The following is an 18020-nucleotide window of genomic DNA, read 5'->3' on the forward strand; positions in this document are numbered from 1 at the left end:
TTTGCTTAGGGCGTTTGCTCTCCTGTTCTCGCTCCTTGGAATTTGCTTGATAGTGAACTCCTTAAAGGATTTGGTAAGCTGTCGCACTATCTTAACGTATCTATCCATTCTTTTGTCTCTTGTCTCAAAGCTTCCATTAACATGGTTGGCAGGCAGTCTTGAGTTTGTCAGTGTAGCTACGACCTCTACCCCTATTTGTTTGGCCAAGCGTAGGCCGGAAAGCAATGCCTTGTACTATGCCTCGTTATTTGAGGTGTGGAAGTCGAAACGGAGGGCATACGTAACCTCTTATCCTTCCGGGCTGGTTAAGAGTAGGCCAGCCCCCGAGCCCTTCCTACTAGATGCTCCATCGGTATACAACGTCCATTTTGTATTTCCCTATGGAATTTCTTTTACCTCCAGATCCCTTCTTTGATTACATCTCCTTCCCCTGGGACTTCAAGTAGAAAATCTGACAACGCCTTCCCTTTGATGCTTGTCCTTGGCCAGTAACTAATATCATGTTCACCCAATTCGGTCACCCATTTTGCAAGCCTTCCTGAGGTTTCGGGCTTGAGCAAGATTTGTTTGATCGGGCAATTCGCCAGAACCTCTATTTGGTGGGCCTGAAAATACCGTCTCAGCCGTCTCGCAGCATAGATCTGCGCTAGCACCAGCTTTTCCAGGGTGGGATTGTTAAGCTCAGGGCCTTGTAATGTTCTGCTCACGGAGTACACTGACTTCTGTTCCTAATCTCTTTCCACAACTAGTACAGAGGATATGGCTTCGGCTGAAGTCGATAGGTATACCTGCAATATCTCACCCGGAATGGGGCTAGCTAACATGGGTAGTTTGTGTAAAGCTTCCTTGATTCCATGGAGTGCTACCTCTGCCGCCGTTGTCCACTGGAAATTATTTTTCTCAATACAGCCTTTCAATGTGTTGAATAGCGGCATAGCCGTTTCAGCTGACTTTGAAATGAACCTACTAAGCACCGTGATTTTCCCATTCAGGCCTTGTGTGTCCCTTAGAGTACTTGGGGGTGGTGTTTCCATGAACTCGTCCACTTTTATTGGGCTGGGCTGGATGCCTTGTCTGGTAACATAGTATCCTAGGAACTGGCCTTCTTCCACCCCAAACGTGCACTTGCTCGGATTCAGCTTCATCCTTGCTTTCTCCAACGTTTTGAAAGTTTCTTCGATATCCTGCAACATCTTTACCTCATCCTCACTTTTAATGACCATATCGTCGACATATACTTCAATGTTTCTCCCAATTTGGCTTGAGAACATGGAGTCGACCAGGTGTTGGTATGTTGCCCCCGTGTTTTTTAAACCAAAGGGCATTTTGGTATAGCAAAATGTGCCATGGTCGGTGTAGAAAGCTATTTTCTCCTCGTCGTCCTTACTCATTAGGATCTGGTGATACCCTTTTATACGTATCCAGAAAACATTTTAATTTGAAACCTTGTAGTGATTATACCTTTTGGTCAATTTCCAGGAGGGGGTAGCAATCTTTAGGGCATGCCTTCTTAAGGTCGGAGAAATCGATGCACATGCGCAATGATCCATCATGTTTTCATACCATGACAGGATTGACTATCCAAGTTGGGAAAACTGCTTCCTTCACGATCCCTGCCTTTGTCAGCTTAGCCACCTTCGCGTTGATCGCCCTATTACGGTCTCCCCTCTGGACCCTCTTTTTCTATTTAACTTCCTTTGTACCCGGTTTAATCATGAGTTTATGTTCAATGATTTTCCGGTCAACACCTACCATCTCTGTGGGAGTCCACGCAAATATGTGCTTGTATCGCCTGAGGAGATCGACTAGTGCCCGTCTGGTGTACCCTGGAAGGTTGCAACCGATGCTGATTGTCTGATCAAGGTGTTCTTCATTGACCACCTCTTTCTCGTAAGCCGATTCACCCCGTGCTTTTTTGGTTTCTCTTGTTATCTCCGCTGACTGCATAATTGTATAGCACTGCAGTGTCTTGGCGGTGTGGCCATGATTGTGGTCGGACTTCCGCTAGTACTGAACTTCACTATCCCGTGCACTGTTGATAGAATCACGCCTAATTTGAACAAAGCTGGCCTCCCTAGAATGATATTATGCTCTGCTGAATGTCAGATCACAACGAAATCGACCAGGATTGTTTTCCTTCGTTGCTTGTCAAGACTAGTCAGTGTAAGAGGGAGGTGGATCATGCCTAGCGGCCATAGACTGTGCCCATGAATCCGACCAACCTTCCCGTTGTAGGTCTCAGGCCGTCCTACCACCTATCTGGAAGGAGGCAGAAGCAATGCTCGTAGATGATGTATGCAGAGCTACCTGTGTCGATATACACTATGTGTATGACCACGTCTTTAATAGAGGTCTGTATTATGATAGGGTTATCACATGTCCAGCCTTCAGGTCTGGGATCTTGTGTTGAGAATGTGAGCTCTTGTGTCATGGGCGTGAGGTTCTCTTGATGTAAAGTTCCCTCGTGTCTGCTTCTCTTGGCTCGTATCATGAATATTTCTTTGGGCCGAGTACCTTCTGTCGGAGCTCCATTGGCGTTTTCTACATCAAACTTGGTGCGCAGGCTGCGTGTTACCTCCACAAGATCTCCCTTGAGCTTTTTCCCCTCCATTTATTTTTTAAGGACTGAGCAGTTGGTAGTGTCATGTGTTTTGCTTTTGTGTTATTTGCAGTACCGTCCTTTTGGTGCTCTCTCTTGCTTCTTGTCCGCGACCACATATACATCTGGACGACGACCCCATCTGTCATCCTTGATGAACGACCTGAAGCGACACAGTGGTCTCTTCCCTCGTCCGAAGTGCCTGCCTACCCCTGATGTTTCTGTGTAGGTTGGGTTAGAACGCTTGACGGCCATGACGTTTAAGTATGCTTGTTTTGCTGCTTCGCCTTCCTCCTGTCTTAAATATCTTTCCACCCTTACTTTAGTTCAGCTCTTGTCTGTGGTTTTTTGCCTATGAGTTTCTGTGACAGAGGGTCCGGGAGGAGTCCCCATGTGAAAGCTCCTGCTATAAGACCCTCGTCATGACCCAGCACGTCCAACGTGGCATTTGTAAACCGTGTGAAGTACTCTCTTACGCTTTCCCCTTCCTTTTGCTTACATCTGATGATGGAATGGGAATCGTCTTTGTACTTTCGTAGTTACATGAAGTTGGTGAGGAAAAGATACTTAAGTTGGACAAAGTTGTAAATGCTACCTGGGCACAGCGTCTTGAACTACGTGCCTTCGTTTTCATCTAGTGTCGTTGGGATATGTGCACCAGAAACGCTCGTCTAGCTTTAATGACATCATTGTCCATTCATATGTGTCGATATGACTATCCGGATCAGTGGTACCATTGTAAGTTTTCAAGTTGGGGAGCTTTGCTGTGTTTGGGATCTCGTAGTCTAGTAGTTCCTTGGCAAACGGAGATGTGACACTCCGTGACAGGCAGTCCTAATTGGGGATGGTTAGCTATCCCTGTACATTATACTGGTGGGGTGTGTTGTACGGATGTCCTCCAGGGTGATCGTAGAACACTTGGTATCCTAGGTTAGGACCATAGAAGGCCTGCTATTGGAATGACAACTGCAATGAGTATCCCGAGTGTATAAGTTGAGGTTGAGCCAGGGATTGTGTTGGTGCAGGCTGTTGTTGACTTGTGTTGGTGGTCACTATAGGCTCACTCCATGTGCCTGTCAAGAGGTGAGGGATCAATGATGGTGTTATCATGGCTTGCGCGAGCGGTGGGAGCATCAGAGGTGTGCTCGTCAGTATTTGGCTCTATGGTGACACGTGGAGTGACGGTTGGGTGTTTGGTGCTTGGCGTGATGGCATCGTCGCTGGAAAAAGGGGAAGCTGGTGTTGTACCATCGGGGTAAAAAAGGGTGATGTTTGGTTTACTGAGAGTTGTTTCGCCGTTGGCTGGAATGTTAACGGTGTCGGCAAAAGTGTGGCTAGTGGTACCGTCCCCATAGGTGGCCTTGATTTTCGGGATGACGGTTGGACGATGGCTTCTATGCTTGTTGTTAGCAGCGAAAGATGTGGTTGAGCTAAGTGTTGGGTTATCGGGGGTGTTGCAGTTAGCATAGAGCTTCCTTCGTCGGTGGGTTCATCGTTGGCTGTTATGTATGGCAGTACGTCGTCCAATGGTGTCATGGAGTGTATAGGGCTGTTTTGGATTCCCTCAACCCCACCGCCGCCGTTACAAGCTATTGATTTTGATGAAACAGTGTTTTTTGCTTCGTTCTACGTCACAAAAAACACATGGTGCCAAATGATACGACCTTGAACTTGACCTTCCGCTTGCTCTCCGGTCTAGTGTTAGAAGGTATCTGTAAGGCCACACGAAAGAACAGCTGTCAGCCGTTTCCTAGGAGGAGGCTCCTGGAAGAACGCTCTAACGATCAAGTTAGATGGGGTTTTAGGTGTTTCTCAGGGAGATTGCTCTTAGAGAAGATGGCTTACCATTAGGGCTCTTGAGTGCGCCCTTTTATACTTAGCGATCCTGCTTTTCCGTACGGGACATGATTGCTTTTAGGGGACAAGGTCAAAGGCGCTGATTGGAGGGTTGTGCGCCTCTTTATGTCAGAGTATTGCCATTGGCTCCGGCAGTAATGCTTTGACCATCTTCCTTATCGCTTGACCATATCCTTTGTCTTGACATTAGGATCGTCTATGGATGGCGCGAGCCTTTCGCCAGGGCCCCCTGCTCTTAGGGGTGTTGGCGGGCGCTGAGCCCGCTCCTCTTGGGTCAGCTGGGGCGCCAGGTATCTTGGGCAGACATGACTCTTCCGTGCCAACTTAGGCACGTCATCAGTAGCCTATGTGATGGATACACGAGTTGCCATAGAGAGGCCGAGTTTTTTCGTTGAGGTTCCGATAGTGCGAGAGTTTCCGGATGTTTTCCCCAAGGAGTTGTCGGGTGTGCCTCCCAAGAGGTAGGTGGAGTTTCGCATCGATTTGGTTCCGGGGGCGGCGCCTATTGCCAAGGCACCCTATTGCCGTGCGCCACCGGAGATGCATGAGTTATCCTCGTAGCTTCAGGAGCTGTTGGGGAAGGGATTCATCCGACCGATTAGCTTGCCGTGGGGAGCGTCAATCCTTTTTGTCAAGAAAAAGGATGGTTCACACCGGATGTGCATTGATTACCGGGAGTTGAACACATTAACGTTCAAGAACCTTTACCCACTACCGAGAATCGATGATCTGTTCGATCAGTTGCAGGGAGCGTCTTGGTTCTCCAAGATAGACTTGAGGTCTGGATATCATCAGATGAGGGTGCGTGATGAGGATATCCAGAAGACAACGTTTAGGACTCGTTATAGGCATTACAAGTTCATCGTTATGCCTTTTAGGCTCACCAATGCACCAACGGCGTTCATGGATCTCATGAACCGAGTATGTAGGTTGATGTTGGACCGATTGGTGATTGTGTTCATCGACGATATTCTGGTGTATTCGAGATCCAGAGAGCAACATGAGGAGCCTCTGAGGGAGATTCTTAGAGTATTGAGATCGGAGAGGTTGTATGCCAAATTCTCCAAGTGTGATTTATGGTTACGAGAGGTCCAGTTCTTGGGACATCTCGTTAATTGGAATGAGATATTGGTCGATTCGGCCAAGATTTAGGCTGTTATGAGTTGGGAGGTGCCGAGATCCCCCACCAAGATCAGGAGTTTTCTGGGGTTGGCCGGCTACTATCGGAGATTTATCAGGGATTTCCCCAAGATTATTGTTCCCCTCACCATATTGACCCGGAAGGGCATTACTTTTATTTGGGGTCCCGAGCAGCAGACCTCGTTTAAAACCCTTCGCCAGAGTTCATGCGAAGCTCCAGTGTTAACCCTTCCCGAGGGAATGGAGGATTTCGTAGTTATGCGTCTATATTGGGATTGGGTGCGGTGCTTATGCAGAGAGGTCACATGATAGCATACGCATCGAGGCAGTTGAAGCCTAATGAGACGAGGTATCCCACCCATGATTTAGAGTTGGGGGCGCTGGTGTTCTCCCTCAAGATATGGCGCCATTATTTGTATGGGGTCCGGTGTACCATATACACGGACCACAAGAGCTTGAAGTATCTGATGGATCAGCCCAACCTGAATATATGGCAGAGGAGATGGTTGGATGTGGTAAAGGATTATGACTGTGAGATCCTGTACCACCCGGGCAAGGGTAATGTGGTAGCCGATGCTCTGAGCCGCAGGGCGGAGAGTGCCCCGATTCGAGATATATGCATGAGGATGATGGTGATGACTCCAGTATTGGATACCATCTGAGAGGCCCAGGCAGAGGCTGTAAGACCGTAGAACCGCAAGAGAGAGCGGGTGATTGGGCAGGTGTCCGAGTTTGTTACTGATAGCCGAGGGCTTATGACCTTTCACGTTCGGATTTGGGTGCCGTTTATGGGCGGGGCACGTAGCATATTGATGGAGGAGGCACACAGATCGAGATTCTCAATCCATCCCTGAGCCACTAAGATGTATTTGGACCTGAAGAGAGATTATTGGTGGCCCTGTATGAAGATGGATGTTGTGTGGGTTGTAGAGAGGTGCTTGACCTGTTTTCGGGTTAAGGCCGAGCACCAGCATCCGCATGGCAAGTTGCAACAGCTAGAGGTTCCCCAGTGGAAGTGGGAATAGATTTCTATGGATTTTATCACCAAATTTCTGAGGAACGTGAGGGGTATTGACGCTATTTGGGTGATTGTGGATCGGCTGACGAAGAGCGCTCACTTCCTTGCTATCAGTGGGAGCTATTATGCAGAGAGACTGGCAGAGATGTATGTGAGAGAGGTGGTATCACGGCATGGACTGTCGATCTCGATTGTGTTATACCGAGATGTACGTTTCACCTCCAGGTTATAGAAGAAGTTTCATGAGGAGTTGGGTACGAGATTGCACTTCAATACTGCTTATCACCCACAGACGGACAGGCAGAGTGAACGGACGATATATACACTCGAGGACATGCTTCGAGCATGTGTTATGGACTTCGGTGGAATTTGGGATACATACCTACCTTTGGTTGAGTTTTCGTACAACAACAGCCACCATTCGAGTATTGGTATGCCTCCCTTTGAACTTTTATACGGGAGGAGGTGTAGGACCCCCATATGTTGGGGATAGGTAGGACAGCGAGTGATGGGTAGCACTGAGATAGTGCTTAAGACGACTGAGCAGATTCAGCAGGTCAGACAGAGATTACTGACAACCCAAAGTCGCCAGAAGAGTTACGCGGATAGGTGACGATCAGAGGTCGAGTTCCAGATTGGAGACTTTGTACTCCTGAAGGTATCTCCTTGGAAAGGAGTGATCCGGTTCAGGAAGAGGGGCAAGCTGGGGCCCCGATACATTGGCCCTTTCAGGGTGATTGCTAGAGTGGGCAAGGTAGCATAACGTTTAGAGCTACCCGAGGAGTTGAGTTAGATCCATGATACCTTCCACATATCCCAGTTGAAGAAGTGTATAGCCGATGAGACGGCGATAGTGCCGCTAGAGGATATTCAGGTGGATGTGAGCCTGGATTATATTGAGGGGCCGATCGCGATATTGGATCAGAAGATCAAGGTTCTGAGGAACAAGGAGGTGCATCTGGTTCAGGTCCAGTGGCAACATCAGAGAGGGTCCGAGCTGACTTGGGAGCCGGAGTCGGAGATGCGGGAGCAGCATCCAGAGTTATTTGTAGAGTGAGACTTCGAGGGCGAAGTCTGATCCTAGTAGGGTAGAATTGTAACATCCAGAAATCAGGTATAACTATTTAATCCCTCTTCTTTTCCAAGTTGTCAAAACTAGTCCATGAAGGGAAATGGTAGCAAATGAGTACAATGCGCGTACTCATGAGTTGATCTTGACGCGGGTGCTACCCAGTATGCTGGGTGTACTGGGCTCAGTCATGAAACCCTAAATGAGACTTGTGCACTATAAAAGGAATGTTATGGCCTCCATCCCATCCACCGTTTCCAGTGAGTGAAACCCTAAAGGAGCTAAACCTTCGTTCTAAACTTGTGTGTGTGTTTTTGAGCTTGAAAGTGTCTTTGTGTGCTTGTGAAGAAGAAGAGAAGGCCTTGAAGAGGAAGGATTGGAGTCCAAGCTTTTAGATTTGAGCTTAACTGAGTGGGGAGCTTCTCACAAAGGTAAAAAGCTTCAAACTTTACCACTCTTTTTTTATGAACATCATATAGGAGCATTTTTAGGGTTTAAGTCCAAAAGGTGTTGACTTTTTGAGCAAAGGAACTCCATGTTACTGGATCTACCCCATTTCAGTGTATTTTGTGTTGTAGATCCATAAAAATCCAGTCTTGGACATTAAGATTAAGTCATGCATGAGATTATGGCTTAATGGGGAAAGAGGATATGTGTTTGAAGTGATTGGTAACCTTTACGACCATGCAAAGGCTTAAAGGTTTCAACTTTATGGCTTAGGAGACAGTAGAGTGCCTGAATCTGAGATAGAGCTTATGTCTTAATCTATTCAAACCAAAAATCATGAAAGTATAAAACTGGGCATTACGCTAGGCATAATCCCAATACGCGCCTGTGTAGGGGGTCGAGTACCCCGATTCTGGATGACCACGGAGTACGCCCCGCGTACAGAGCTGGTACACGCAACGTAACTCCCTGCAATTGACTTTCGTTGACTTTTTGGGTTTTGTCAATGTGTGGACTTTTGGACCATTAGAGGGGTAAAATGGTCTTTTATCATTCTGAAAGAACATAGGGACGGATTGGTCTAGCCTTGAGAGTCGTTTTTGATTTGAGATAATTACTTTATGTAATTAGGCGGGGGCTAGGTCATTGTTACGAGTTCGAGGATTCAAGCACGTGAGTTACTAGACATCATACGAGGCGAGTCTTCTCACTATACCTTACCTAGGGTGGTAATTATGTGTGACCGGAAGGTCTTATGTGCTATGACGAGTATGTGTTATATGTTTCTATGTGATATGTATATGTTATGTATGTTATGAGTAGTATGGTATGGAATGGAAGGTCAACAGGGTATGGACCGGAAGATCAATATGGTATGGACCAGAAGGTCAACGGAGTAGGACCAGAAGGTCTACTCAGATTATGGGACCGGAAGGTCCCTAAGACACATTAACCGAAAGGTCTCGTAGAGCTATAGCCTCAAGTAGCTTATGTGTTGTATGTGGTATTTTGGGGAACTCACTAAGCATTTATGCTTACCATGTTATGTGATTTGTGTTTCAGGTACTAGCGAGGAACGCGGGAAGGCGTCGGCATGATTTTTACACACTAACAAAGGATTTTGTATTTGAGATTCTGGGATATGTTTTATCGTGATAACATTTAATACACTTGAGTTTTGGGATGTTTTATATCAGATATGTTATGTTTGAAAAATGAAAAAAAAATGGTTTGAATTTCCACGACGTTACAAAAGCACACACCACAACCTCACATTGTCCTCACCGTTGTCGTCGTCGATGTTCTTTCTCCTCTCTCTCTCTCTCTCTCTCTCTCTCTCTCCCCTCTCGACATTGTATATGTCATATACATGCTCCACTTTCTCTTTAATTTTTCCAACTAGGGCAAGTCTTACCGATAAAATAAAACCATTATCAGGAAAATACGCAGGTCACTTATGTTCTTGAAGATCAGACAAAACCACTGCTGGTGGAATGGAATGAGTACATGTATCTCTCCTTCTAAAATAGTCCGGAGAAAGGTATTTGATTCATACAATTTTTATCTTCTTATACGTCTTCAACTTTTAAACATTTTTTATAGATACAAATAGTAGGAAACATTTTGGCCTTTCAGGACCTTCTCTTATTTAGATTGATCACTATGAGAGGTCATACGAGGGGGCTGATGGTTGTCAAGGCCAAAAAAATTAATACCCTAAATATTACACACTAAAATAGTGTATAGTGGTAAAGGGATCGAATCCACGGAGATTGGTTCAATTTATAACTCTATGAAAAATCTCTTTGTAAAAATGCTTGTAAGATAGGAATAAAAATAAAATAGGGGGTTTTGGTCTTTTGGAAATACTTTAAATAAACTAGAATTAAACTACGAATTAAATAAACAATTTCAACAAAAGTAGGAGTTTGATGTAAAATCAATAAGAGAAGGATGGTTAACTTAAGGTTTCATCACTTTGACTTTTGAAGAACATATCATTAGAATCCAATGGTGCAATACTTGATTTAAATCCTTAATTTGGCTATAGTAATCCAAGAAGCTTGAGATTACCTAGACTTTTTTTAGTGGTTGAAATGGTTAGAGAAGCTCATAACAATTTCCTTAGTCAAAGTCACAATTTCCATTAAGCATGTAATTAGTGAAAGTCAACTAGCATTAAGAACCAAAAAGTCACCAAATCCAAGAGGGGTCAAATGCTTTCACCACCATGTTGGAGGAAATGTTTTTATGATTGTGTGAAGCAAAAACAACACAAAAATCATTAGTTTCTTGCTAATTTGAGGATCCTTTACTTAATTAAGAAATTAGCCAACTAATCACCACAAACACATTTAAACTCATGAACTAAAATTTACAAGTAGTGATAAGATGTTAAAACACAAAACATTCCCATAAAGATTTAAGAACATGTTCATAGATTCTTCAACATTCAACAAAAGTTCAAAGGATTCAACATAGGTCAACCAAGATTAGTTTAGCCAAGCATGGCTAAACTCAAAGAAACAAAGTTAGAGGAGATTGTACCAAACATTAAACAAGAATCAAGAGGTAAAAAGATGATGTTCGTCAAGTGTTCTTGGCCTTCAAAAGTCATCAAAACTCCAGAGAGAATCTTCAAAAATCGGATGTCTAAGAGTTTGCAAAAGTGGCACACCAACCTTCCCCATATAGCTCAAAAGAAGAATTTCCAAAATTGCCCCTGCAGAAGGTTGTGCGACCCGCGTGCTGTTGCGCGGGTGGCCATTGGATGTAGCATCTTTGAGGTTTGGGCCTCCATAGCTTAGCTCACTTGGCCCAGTTTGAGTCCAATCAGCTCCTAGCCCATTTTTCTTCAAGTTTTCTTCAATTTAAGCCGAAGATGACTTTTCCAAATCACCCATAGCTTGTAAACTCAGCCGGTTAATAATTTCCACACGCTCGAATATTCTTTCGGTTCTTGCAAATTCAAATTTCTTTTTCTCCAAGCCTTCAAATAATCATCAAGCCCGCTTAATGCATCAACTCCGTTATCACCAAGCCTATAATTCTCAACGTCCTCTAAGTCCAATCGCTTTCCATACGTCCCGAACATTCCCGCTCCACTAGTCTCCATGAAATCTGCAATAAAACTCGCAAAACTAGAAAGTACCCGAAATAGGCCATAAAATAACAAAAGGAAAATAAACTATCAAGGGCGTTGGCATCTACTTTGGCAGTAAACACGTATGATACACTTACTGTAAATCCATGTCCAATTTATTTCTATTCTAATACCAAATTGCTAATTTTAATACATGTTACTAAGATCATGCATCAACTTTTTTTCTTGGAACAATTGTTATATGGCGTATCAACAGTGTTCTACTTACTTTTAGTGCTAATATGTGATTGAGGTTGTGTAGTTTTTGGTTGATCACCTTTAATTGTTATTATTATTATTATTATTATTATTATTATAGGAAAGCGTGATTCATTATCACTACTAGAAAAACAGCCTTTTACGAGCTCATTGCGCGTCGTAAAAGGCTCAGACGAAGCGCAAATGCGCGTCAAGAAAGGCCCTCTCATAAAGAGAGACGACGCGCATTTACGACGCGTATTTACGTCACGCAATGTGTATCAAGGAAGGCCCTGTCATAAAGGAAGACGACACGCATTCGCGTGTCGTAACCTTACGACGCGCGTGTTAATGACACGCAATGCGTATCAAGAAAGCCCTTGTCAAGAAAGGCCATGTCATAAATGAAGATGACACACATTTTTGCGTATCATAATTTTAAATGTTTAAAAAAAATATTATTTATAGATTTACTTATTTTCAAATTAAATTTGTATTTAATGTTTCATAATAGAAAATAAATTTTCATATATAAAAGTTAATGTCATACAAATAATCATTCCAATAGTAGACAAATATAATACATCAAATGTGAAAGAGATGAAAGTCATCAACAAATAATAGTTGAACTAGTTCATTATTGGACATATAGGTTAACTACAATCTCCAATCCTTCTAGCAGACCCTAGAGATCATTATTGGTCATGTAGCAGGATCAACCTGCCAAAATAATACACCAAATTAATAAGAAGATGAGATGCTACCTACATGACAATCCAAAAACACATTATAAGCATAACAATCAGTCCATGGACTTACTGTGGATCAATAATTTCTTCAATTTGTATATGTTAAGAAGACACAACTAAAGGTAGAATAATAATAAAAATAATATCTTACTCATTAAAATAACACATAAACATCTATCTATAATATTTCTCTTTTCCTCATTTAGATTCTGAAACTATAGGGACTGTCTATAATCACTTGTTACTCATTAAAATACCCATGGTTAGCTGCAGTTGTAAATAAAAGCAAAGAAGAAATAGTTGTTGTAGAGATATAACATACAAAGAAGCTTCTTCCTTTTTTCATAAGATAAGTGTTAGATCTAAAGGCATTTCCCCTGTATCTTAATTCATCTTCATGTCTTTGTACTCCTCTGTCCAGATTGGTTTTCAACATCTCAGATAACCGTTGCACCTGAAAATATATATATATATATATATATATATATATATATATATATATATATATATATATATATAGGTATAGATGTATATATAAAGAGGTTTTGAGTTCTGATAGTGAAGGAAAAATATGTTTGATAAGCTAAGTAACTTGCCCCTCCATATTGATGAAGAGAAGTTAGATTATGGTCCCTGGTCATGGAAACAAGTTGCTCGAGTGAAATATCATAACCACAACTTGGAGATGCAGGAATCACAGTGGGCCCAAGCACTATATATATGAAGTGGAAATAGAAGGAAATTAATTATATGTAGAATGTAGCTAGCTCAACATAAGAAATATTATATTTATATCATAAGGGAACTTGGGGGACCAAATACCAACTGCATGTTCTCCAGCCAATTTGAATAGCAATGCAGCCTAACAGAAGGTGATCAAATGTTAACTAATATATAACCAAACTTGGGATTGGGAAGCTATATATACAAATTTATGGACAAAATTACCCTTATGAGTTGAGCATGTGACCTGATCATCCTTCTCCTTTTTTCCTGTTCTTCATTCTTTCTCAAGTCCAACGTGTATCAGAAGAGACGTGAAGCATTAAGCACAAGGGCAGCTTGCTGTATATATAGGACAATAAATTACAATGAGTTTAATTACTAAAGCTACATCCAGTAGTAGTAATCTCAGTATTTCAGCATATCACTTTCAGATCACTCATATGAAAGTGATCTGAAAATGATATATAAATATATAATGTTAGTTTTATATAAAAGGATTAAAAAGTTATAAGTGGTTTAATAATTCGCATGTTGGTTATCGATCAAATGTGTGTGCATAAACAAGGGTAAAAAGGTCATTTGATCATGAAAAGAGAATGGGAATGACTTACATCTTTAGGTCTTGATTTTCTTGAAGGTGGGATGTGAGTGTGAGGAGCACGTGACACCCTACCTTTGCATTCCTCCTGTCAAAATGATCAAACTCATGTCTTGCAGCATGTAAAGACTTTGGGAGGAGTTACTTTTGACTTTGAGGGTTTGGTTTTGGTTCGAGGCTTTGTTGAAGAAGGCTTGCAATCTGGCGGTATTTGTTGCGGAAGATGTTTTAAAAACGCTTTAACCGCCCCTTCCACACCGTCCTTGTTCTCCATCGCCTTTGCAAGTTCCACTGCTCGCTCCTTCACCTGCAACACTTCCACACATTAATATTAAAAAAAAATACAATTTTCTAGATTTTACATAGTTACAGCAATGTATTCCAAATATTACAAAGTGATCTTCATTGCTATAAATATAACTAGGTGGAGTTTTCAAGGTACAATGCTATAATAGAAAAAAAAAAAAGGAAATTGTTGTTTCTTGCATTTAGCAAATAAACAATAGGGGAGTTGGTTACCTTGGGATCTAACATGAATTTAATTGCATCAACCAACTTGGTGAGGTTAAACTGATCGACTGGTATGGGTGGCGGCCCTATGCCTCTGCTATGAACTCGTTCTCCCCAAAATGGTTGGTCACCAAAGAAAGGTACAATTGTAGTTGGGCACTGAAAGTCAACATATAATATAAGATAAAAAGTCAACATATAATATCAGATTGCTATTATTGGTAAAAGTAAAATAGCAAGTTGTTAAGGAAAATTACCACAACTTTTAGTCCAGCAGTTGTAGTTCCAGCACCCCCGTGGTGTACCTACATTTACAAAATTAAAAATAAAAAATAAAAAATGTAAGTACATTGCTATTATGTGTAACAAAAATGTAACTAAGTTGCTACTATGGGCGAAAAATAAAGCAGCAGCAATGACTCACAACATATGCACATTGCAAGAAAAGCCAGTCATGAGGGATGTTGTCCAACGAGTATACAAAATCCTTTGGCTCTGTTACTGAAGATACAAAAAGTTTATCTACATCAGTTTTGATTTCTTCCATAAGCAACAAAAGGGTAAAATGGGAAAAATAAAGTTGTGATATAAAAGATAAAATAAACGAAGCATATATATATATATATATATATATATATATATATATATATATATATATATATATATATATATATATATACTTATTACTTACAGATACCAAGACCACCCCATCCTTTGTTGATGATGCCCCTTTGTCCAGTCATTTCTAGGGCTTTAACGATTGTCTGTGTCATTTTCTCGGGCTCTTGAACTGGCTGACAATGGATAAATAAAATTGTGGGAATTTATATTTAGATTACTTTTTTATATATAATATAAATTATAAAAAGCATACAAGAACTGATGATATGGATAAAGAAAACTCACAAGGCTACCAAACCCAATATAGATAGGCTTTGGGCCAGCTTCAAGCCAGTGTACAAGTTCTTCAGGGGGTTTGTAGTTTGATGAGAGATCAAGGAAACAAAATCCAACCACATCAATTTTAGGTCCCTAATCTGTGAATATTATGATTTGATTAATCCATCTCATATAATAAAGTCTTATAAATAGTTAATATAGGGAAAATTTACCTTTTGGTTTAGGAACAAGATGAGGACTCCATATGTATCCATGTGGAATATCAGTCTCAGAGCCTTGAGAACCACTTAAATACGTGATAGGTCGCAGCTTCAACTTTTTCTTCCTAACATCATTTATCATGTCTCGAATTCCAAGCCAGATTAAAGAGTCAACTATCTGATATGACAACTGCAACATATAATATCAGATTGCTATTATTGGTAAAAGTAAAATAGCAAGTTGTTAAGGAAAATTACCACAACTTTTAGTCCAGCAGTTGTAGTTCCAGCACCCCCGTGGTGTACCTACATTTACAAAATTAAAAATAAAAAATAAAAAATGTAAGTACATTGCTATTATGTGTAACAAAAATGTAACTAAGTTGCTACTATGGGCGAAAAATAAAGCAGCAACAATGACTCACAACATATGCACATTGCAAGAAAAGCCAGTCATGAGGGATGTTGTCCAACGAGTATACAAAATCCTTTGGCTCTGTTACTGAAGATACAAAAAGTTTATCTACATCAGTTTTGATTTCTTCCATAAGCAACAAAAGGGTAAAATGGGAAAAATAAAGTTGTGATATAAAAGATAAAATAAACGAAGCATATATATATATATATATATATATATATATATATATATATATACTTATTACTTACAGATACCAAGACCACCCCATCCTTTGTTGATGATGCCCCTTTGTCCAGTCATTTCTAGGGCTTTAACGATTGTCTGTGTCATTTTCTCGGGCTCTTGAATTGGCTGACAATGGATAAATAAAATTGTGGGAATTTATATTTAGATTACTTTTTTATATATAATATAAATTATAAAAAGCATACAAGAACTGATGATATGGATAAAGAAAACTCACAAGGCTACCAAACCCAATATAGATAGGCTTTGGGCCAGCTTCAAGCCAGTGTACAAGTTCTTCAGGGGGTTTGTAGTTTGATGAGAGATCGAGGAAACAAAATCCAACCACATCAATTTTAGGTCCCTAATCTGTGAATATTATGATTTGATTAATCCATCTCACATAATAAAGTCTTATAAATAGTTAATATAGGGAAAATTTACCTTTTGGTTTAGGAACAAGATGAGGACTCCATATGTATCCATGTGGAATATCAGTCTCAGAGCCTTGAGAACCACTTAAATACGTGATAGGTCGCAGCTTCAACTTTTTCTTCCTAACATCATTTATCATGTCTCGAATTCCAAGCCAGATTAAAGAGTCAACTATCTGATATGACAACTGCAACAACACATGTAAAATACAAAAGTTAATTATGTAATAGAAACAAAAAGAACTACTAATATTAATGATTGAACTTACTCTATATCCAGCTGGTTTCTTGACACGGGATAGAGGATGAGGAAATTCCTCCTGTCAAAATGATCAAACTCATGTCTTGCAGCATCTAAAGACTTTAACAGCCTCGTACAATGATGTTTTTATCAGCCTCAAATTTTCGTTAGCCTGGAATGGAATAAATTGATATTGGAAGTTAGAAGGAAAGAAAGAAATGTAAAGTCTAATTCAAGGATCAAAGTGACACCCTAGCTTTGCATTCCTCCTGTCAAAATGATCCAAAGCATCAAACAATAAAGTTGTTGGTTCTGCGCTCCCAATCTTAAAGATAGATTCAATAGAAGCTAGGACCCGTTGAAGAAACTCCATGTTTAAGTTAGACAATATCCTAGCTCCATCACACTATGGGATAAACATAATGGGTTCATCATCAAGATAGCGAACCGGATCTCCATAAGGGCCCACCATCAGAAGCATATCATCCCAATATAGCAATACACTGTCCATTCCACACCAAACAAGTTGCTCTGGAGCTAGGGTAGAATGTAGAAGAAACAAAAACAAGAAATCGTTATATAAGGAGAAGATAATGAAACCAGACTGAAGCCTTGAAGTTGCAGGGACGTCAAACTGAAGACAGAAAGAAGAAATGATTTTTTGTGAGAGAAGACACATGAAGAATGTACCTTTTGGGAGTGAACCAAGAAGGAGTAGGATCAGATGGGTCTCCTTGATGGGCAGCGCGTACGTCAACGACGGTGGCGGAGAGGAGAGATGAGTTGGAGGAGAAGGCAGAAGTGCGTGATTAGGTTGTTGGCGAGCTTCGGCTTTGATTTCGTTCCAGGCCCAGTCGCATTCGTTTTCTCAGCCATTGACGGCGGTTTGTGGATACGATGATAGCATCGTGGACTACGACATGGATTTCCGATCTTGAACCGGTATCTTGAGATGGCGGAAGTATGTTCTTAGGTTTCTAGATGCACTCCAAACTCTTAAAGCTTATCGGGTTCGATGTTGGTGGTGGCAGCTTAGGGCTTGCACAGAGAGAGAGAGAGAGAGAGAGAGAGAGAGAGAAAGAGAGTGCAAAGGTAAAGGAAGACAAGCCGATTCAAAAGGATGTGCTAATTCAAAATGATTATTAGGGTTCTATTGTAGGATTCTAGTGTAGATTGAGTTTTTAAGGTTCAATGGCGGTGGCAGTGGCGATGGCTTAGGGTTTATAGAGAGAAGGAAGGAGTGAATGAAAAGAGAGATACTGAGGAGAGAGGGTAGAAGCGGGGTTCTTCAAAATTTTAGAATTTTAGACGATTTCGTTTTGCCCCTTTAAAAACGCGTGTTTAGGCAAAAAAAATATATAAAGCGACACATTTAGAGGACACACATTTTATGAAAGGCGCCCTCCGCATTTCTTTTTTCTTTTCTTACACTAATTTTAGGGCAAGCACAAATACGTGTCCACTATCCTTCAAATTTTGCAAAATTGACATTATTTTTTAGGGCACACACCAATGTGCGTGCTCTATCAGCGAGTGTCATTGTTTCCAC

General features: G+C 41.3%; 1 pseudogene; it reads right to left on the reverse strand.

The window, feature by feature from the left end:
• Positions 1 to 13245: 13245 nt before the first annotated feature.
• On the reverse strand, positions 13246 to 16982 carry LOC145050422 (sterol 3-beta-glucosyltransferase UGT80A2-like; annotated as a pseudogene).
• Positions 16983 to 18020: the final 1038 nt, after the last annotated feature.

Source organism: Lactuca serriola, chromosome 5 (genome assembly GCF_051521515.1).
Source record: "Lactuca serriola cultivar US96UC23 chromosome 5, Lser_US96UC23_V15, whole genome shotgun sequence".
Lineage (NCBI taxonomy): Eukaryota > Viridiplantae > Streptophyta > Magnoliopsida > Asterales > Asteraceae > Lactuca > Lactuca serriola.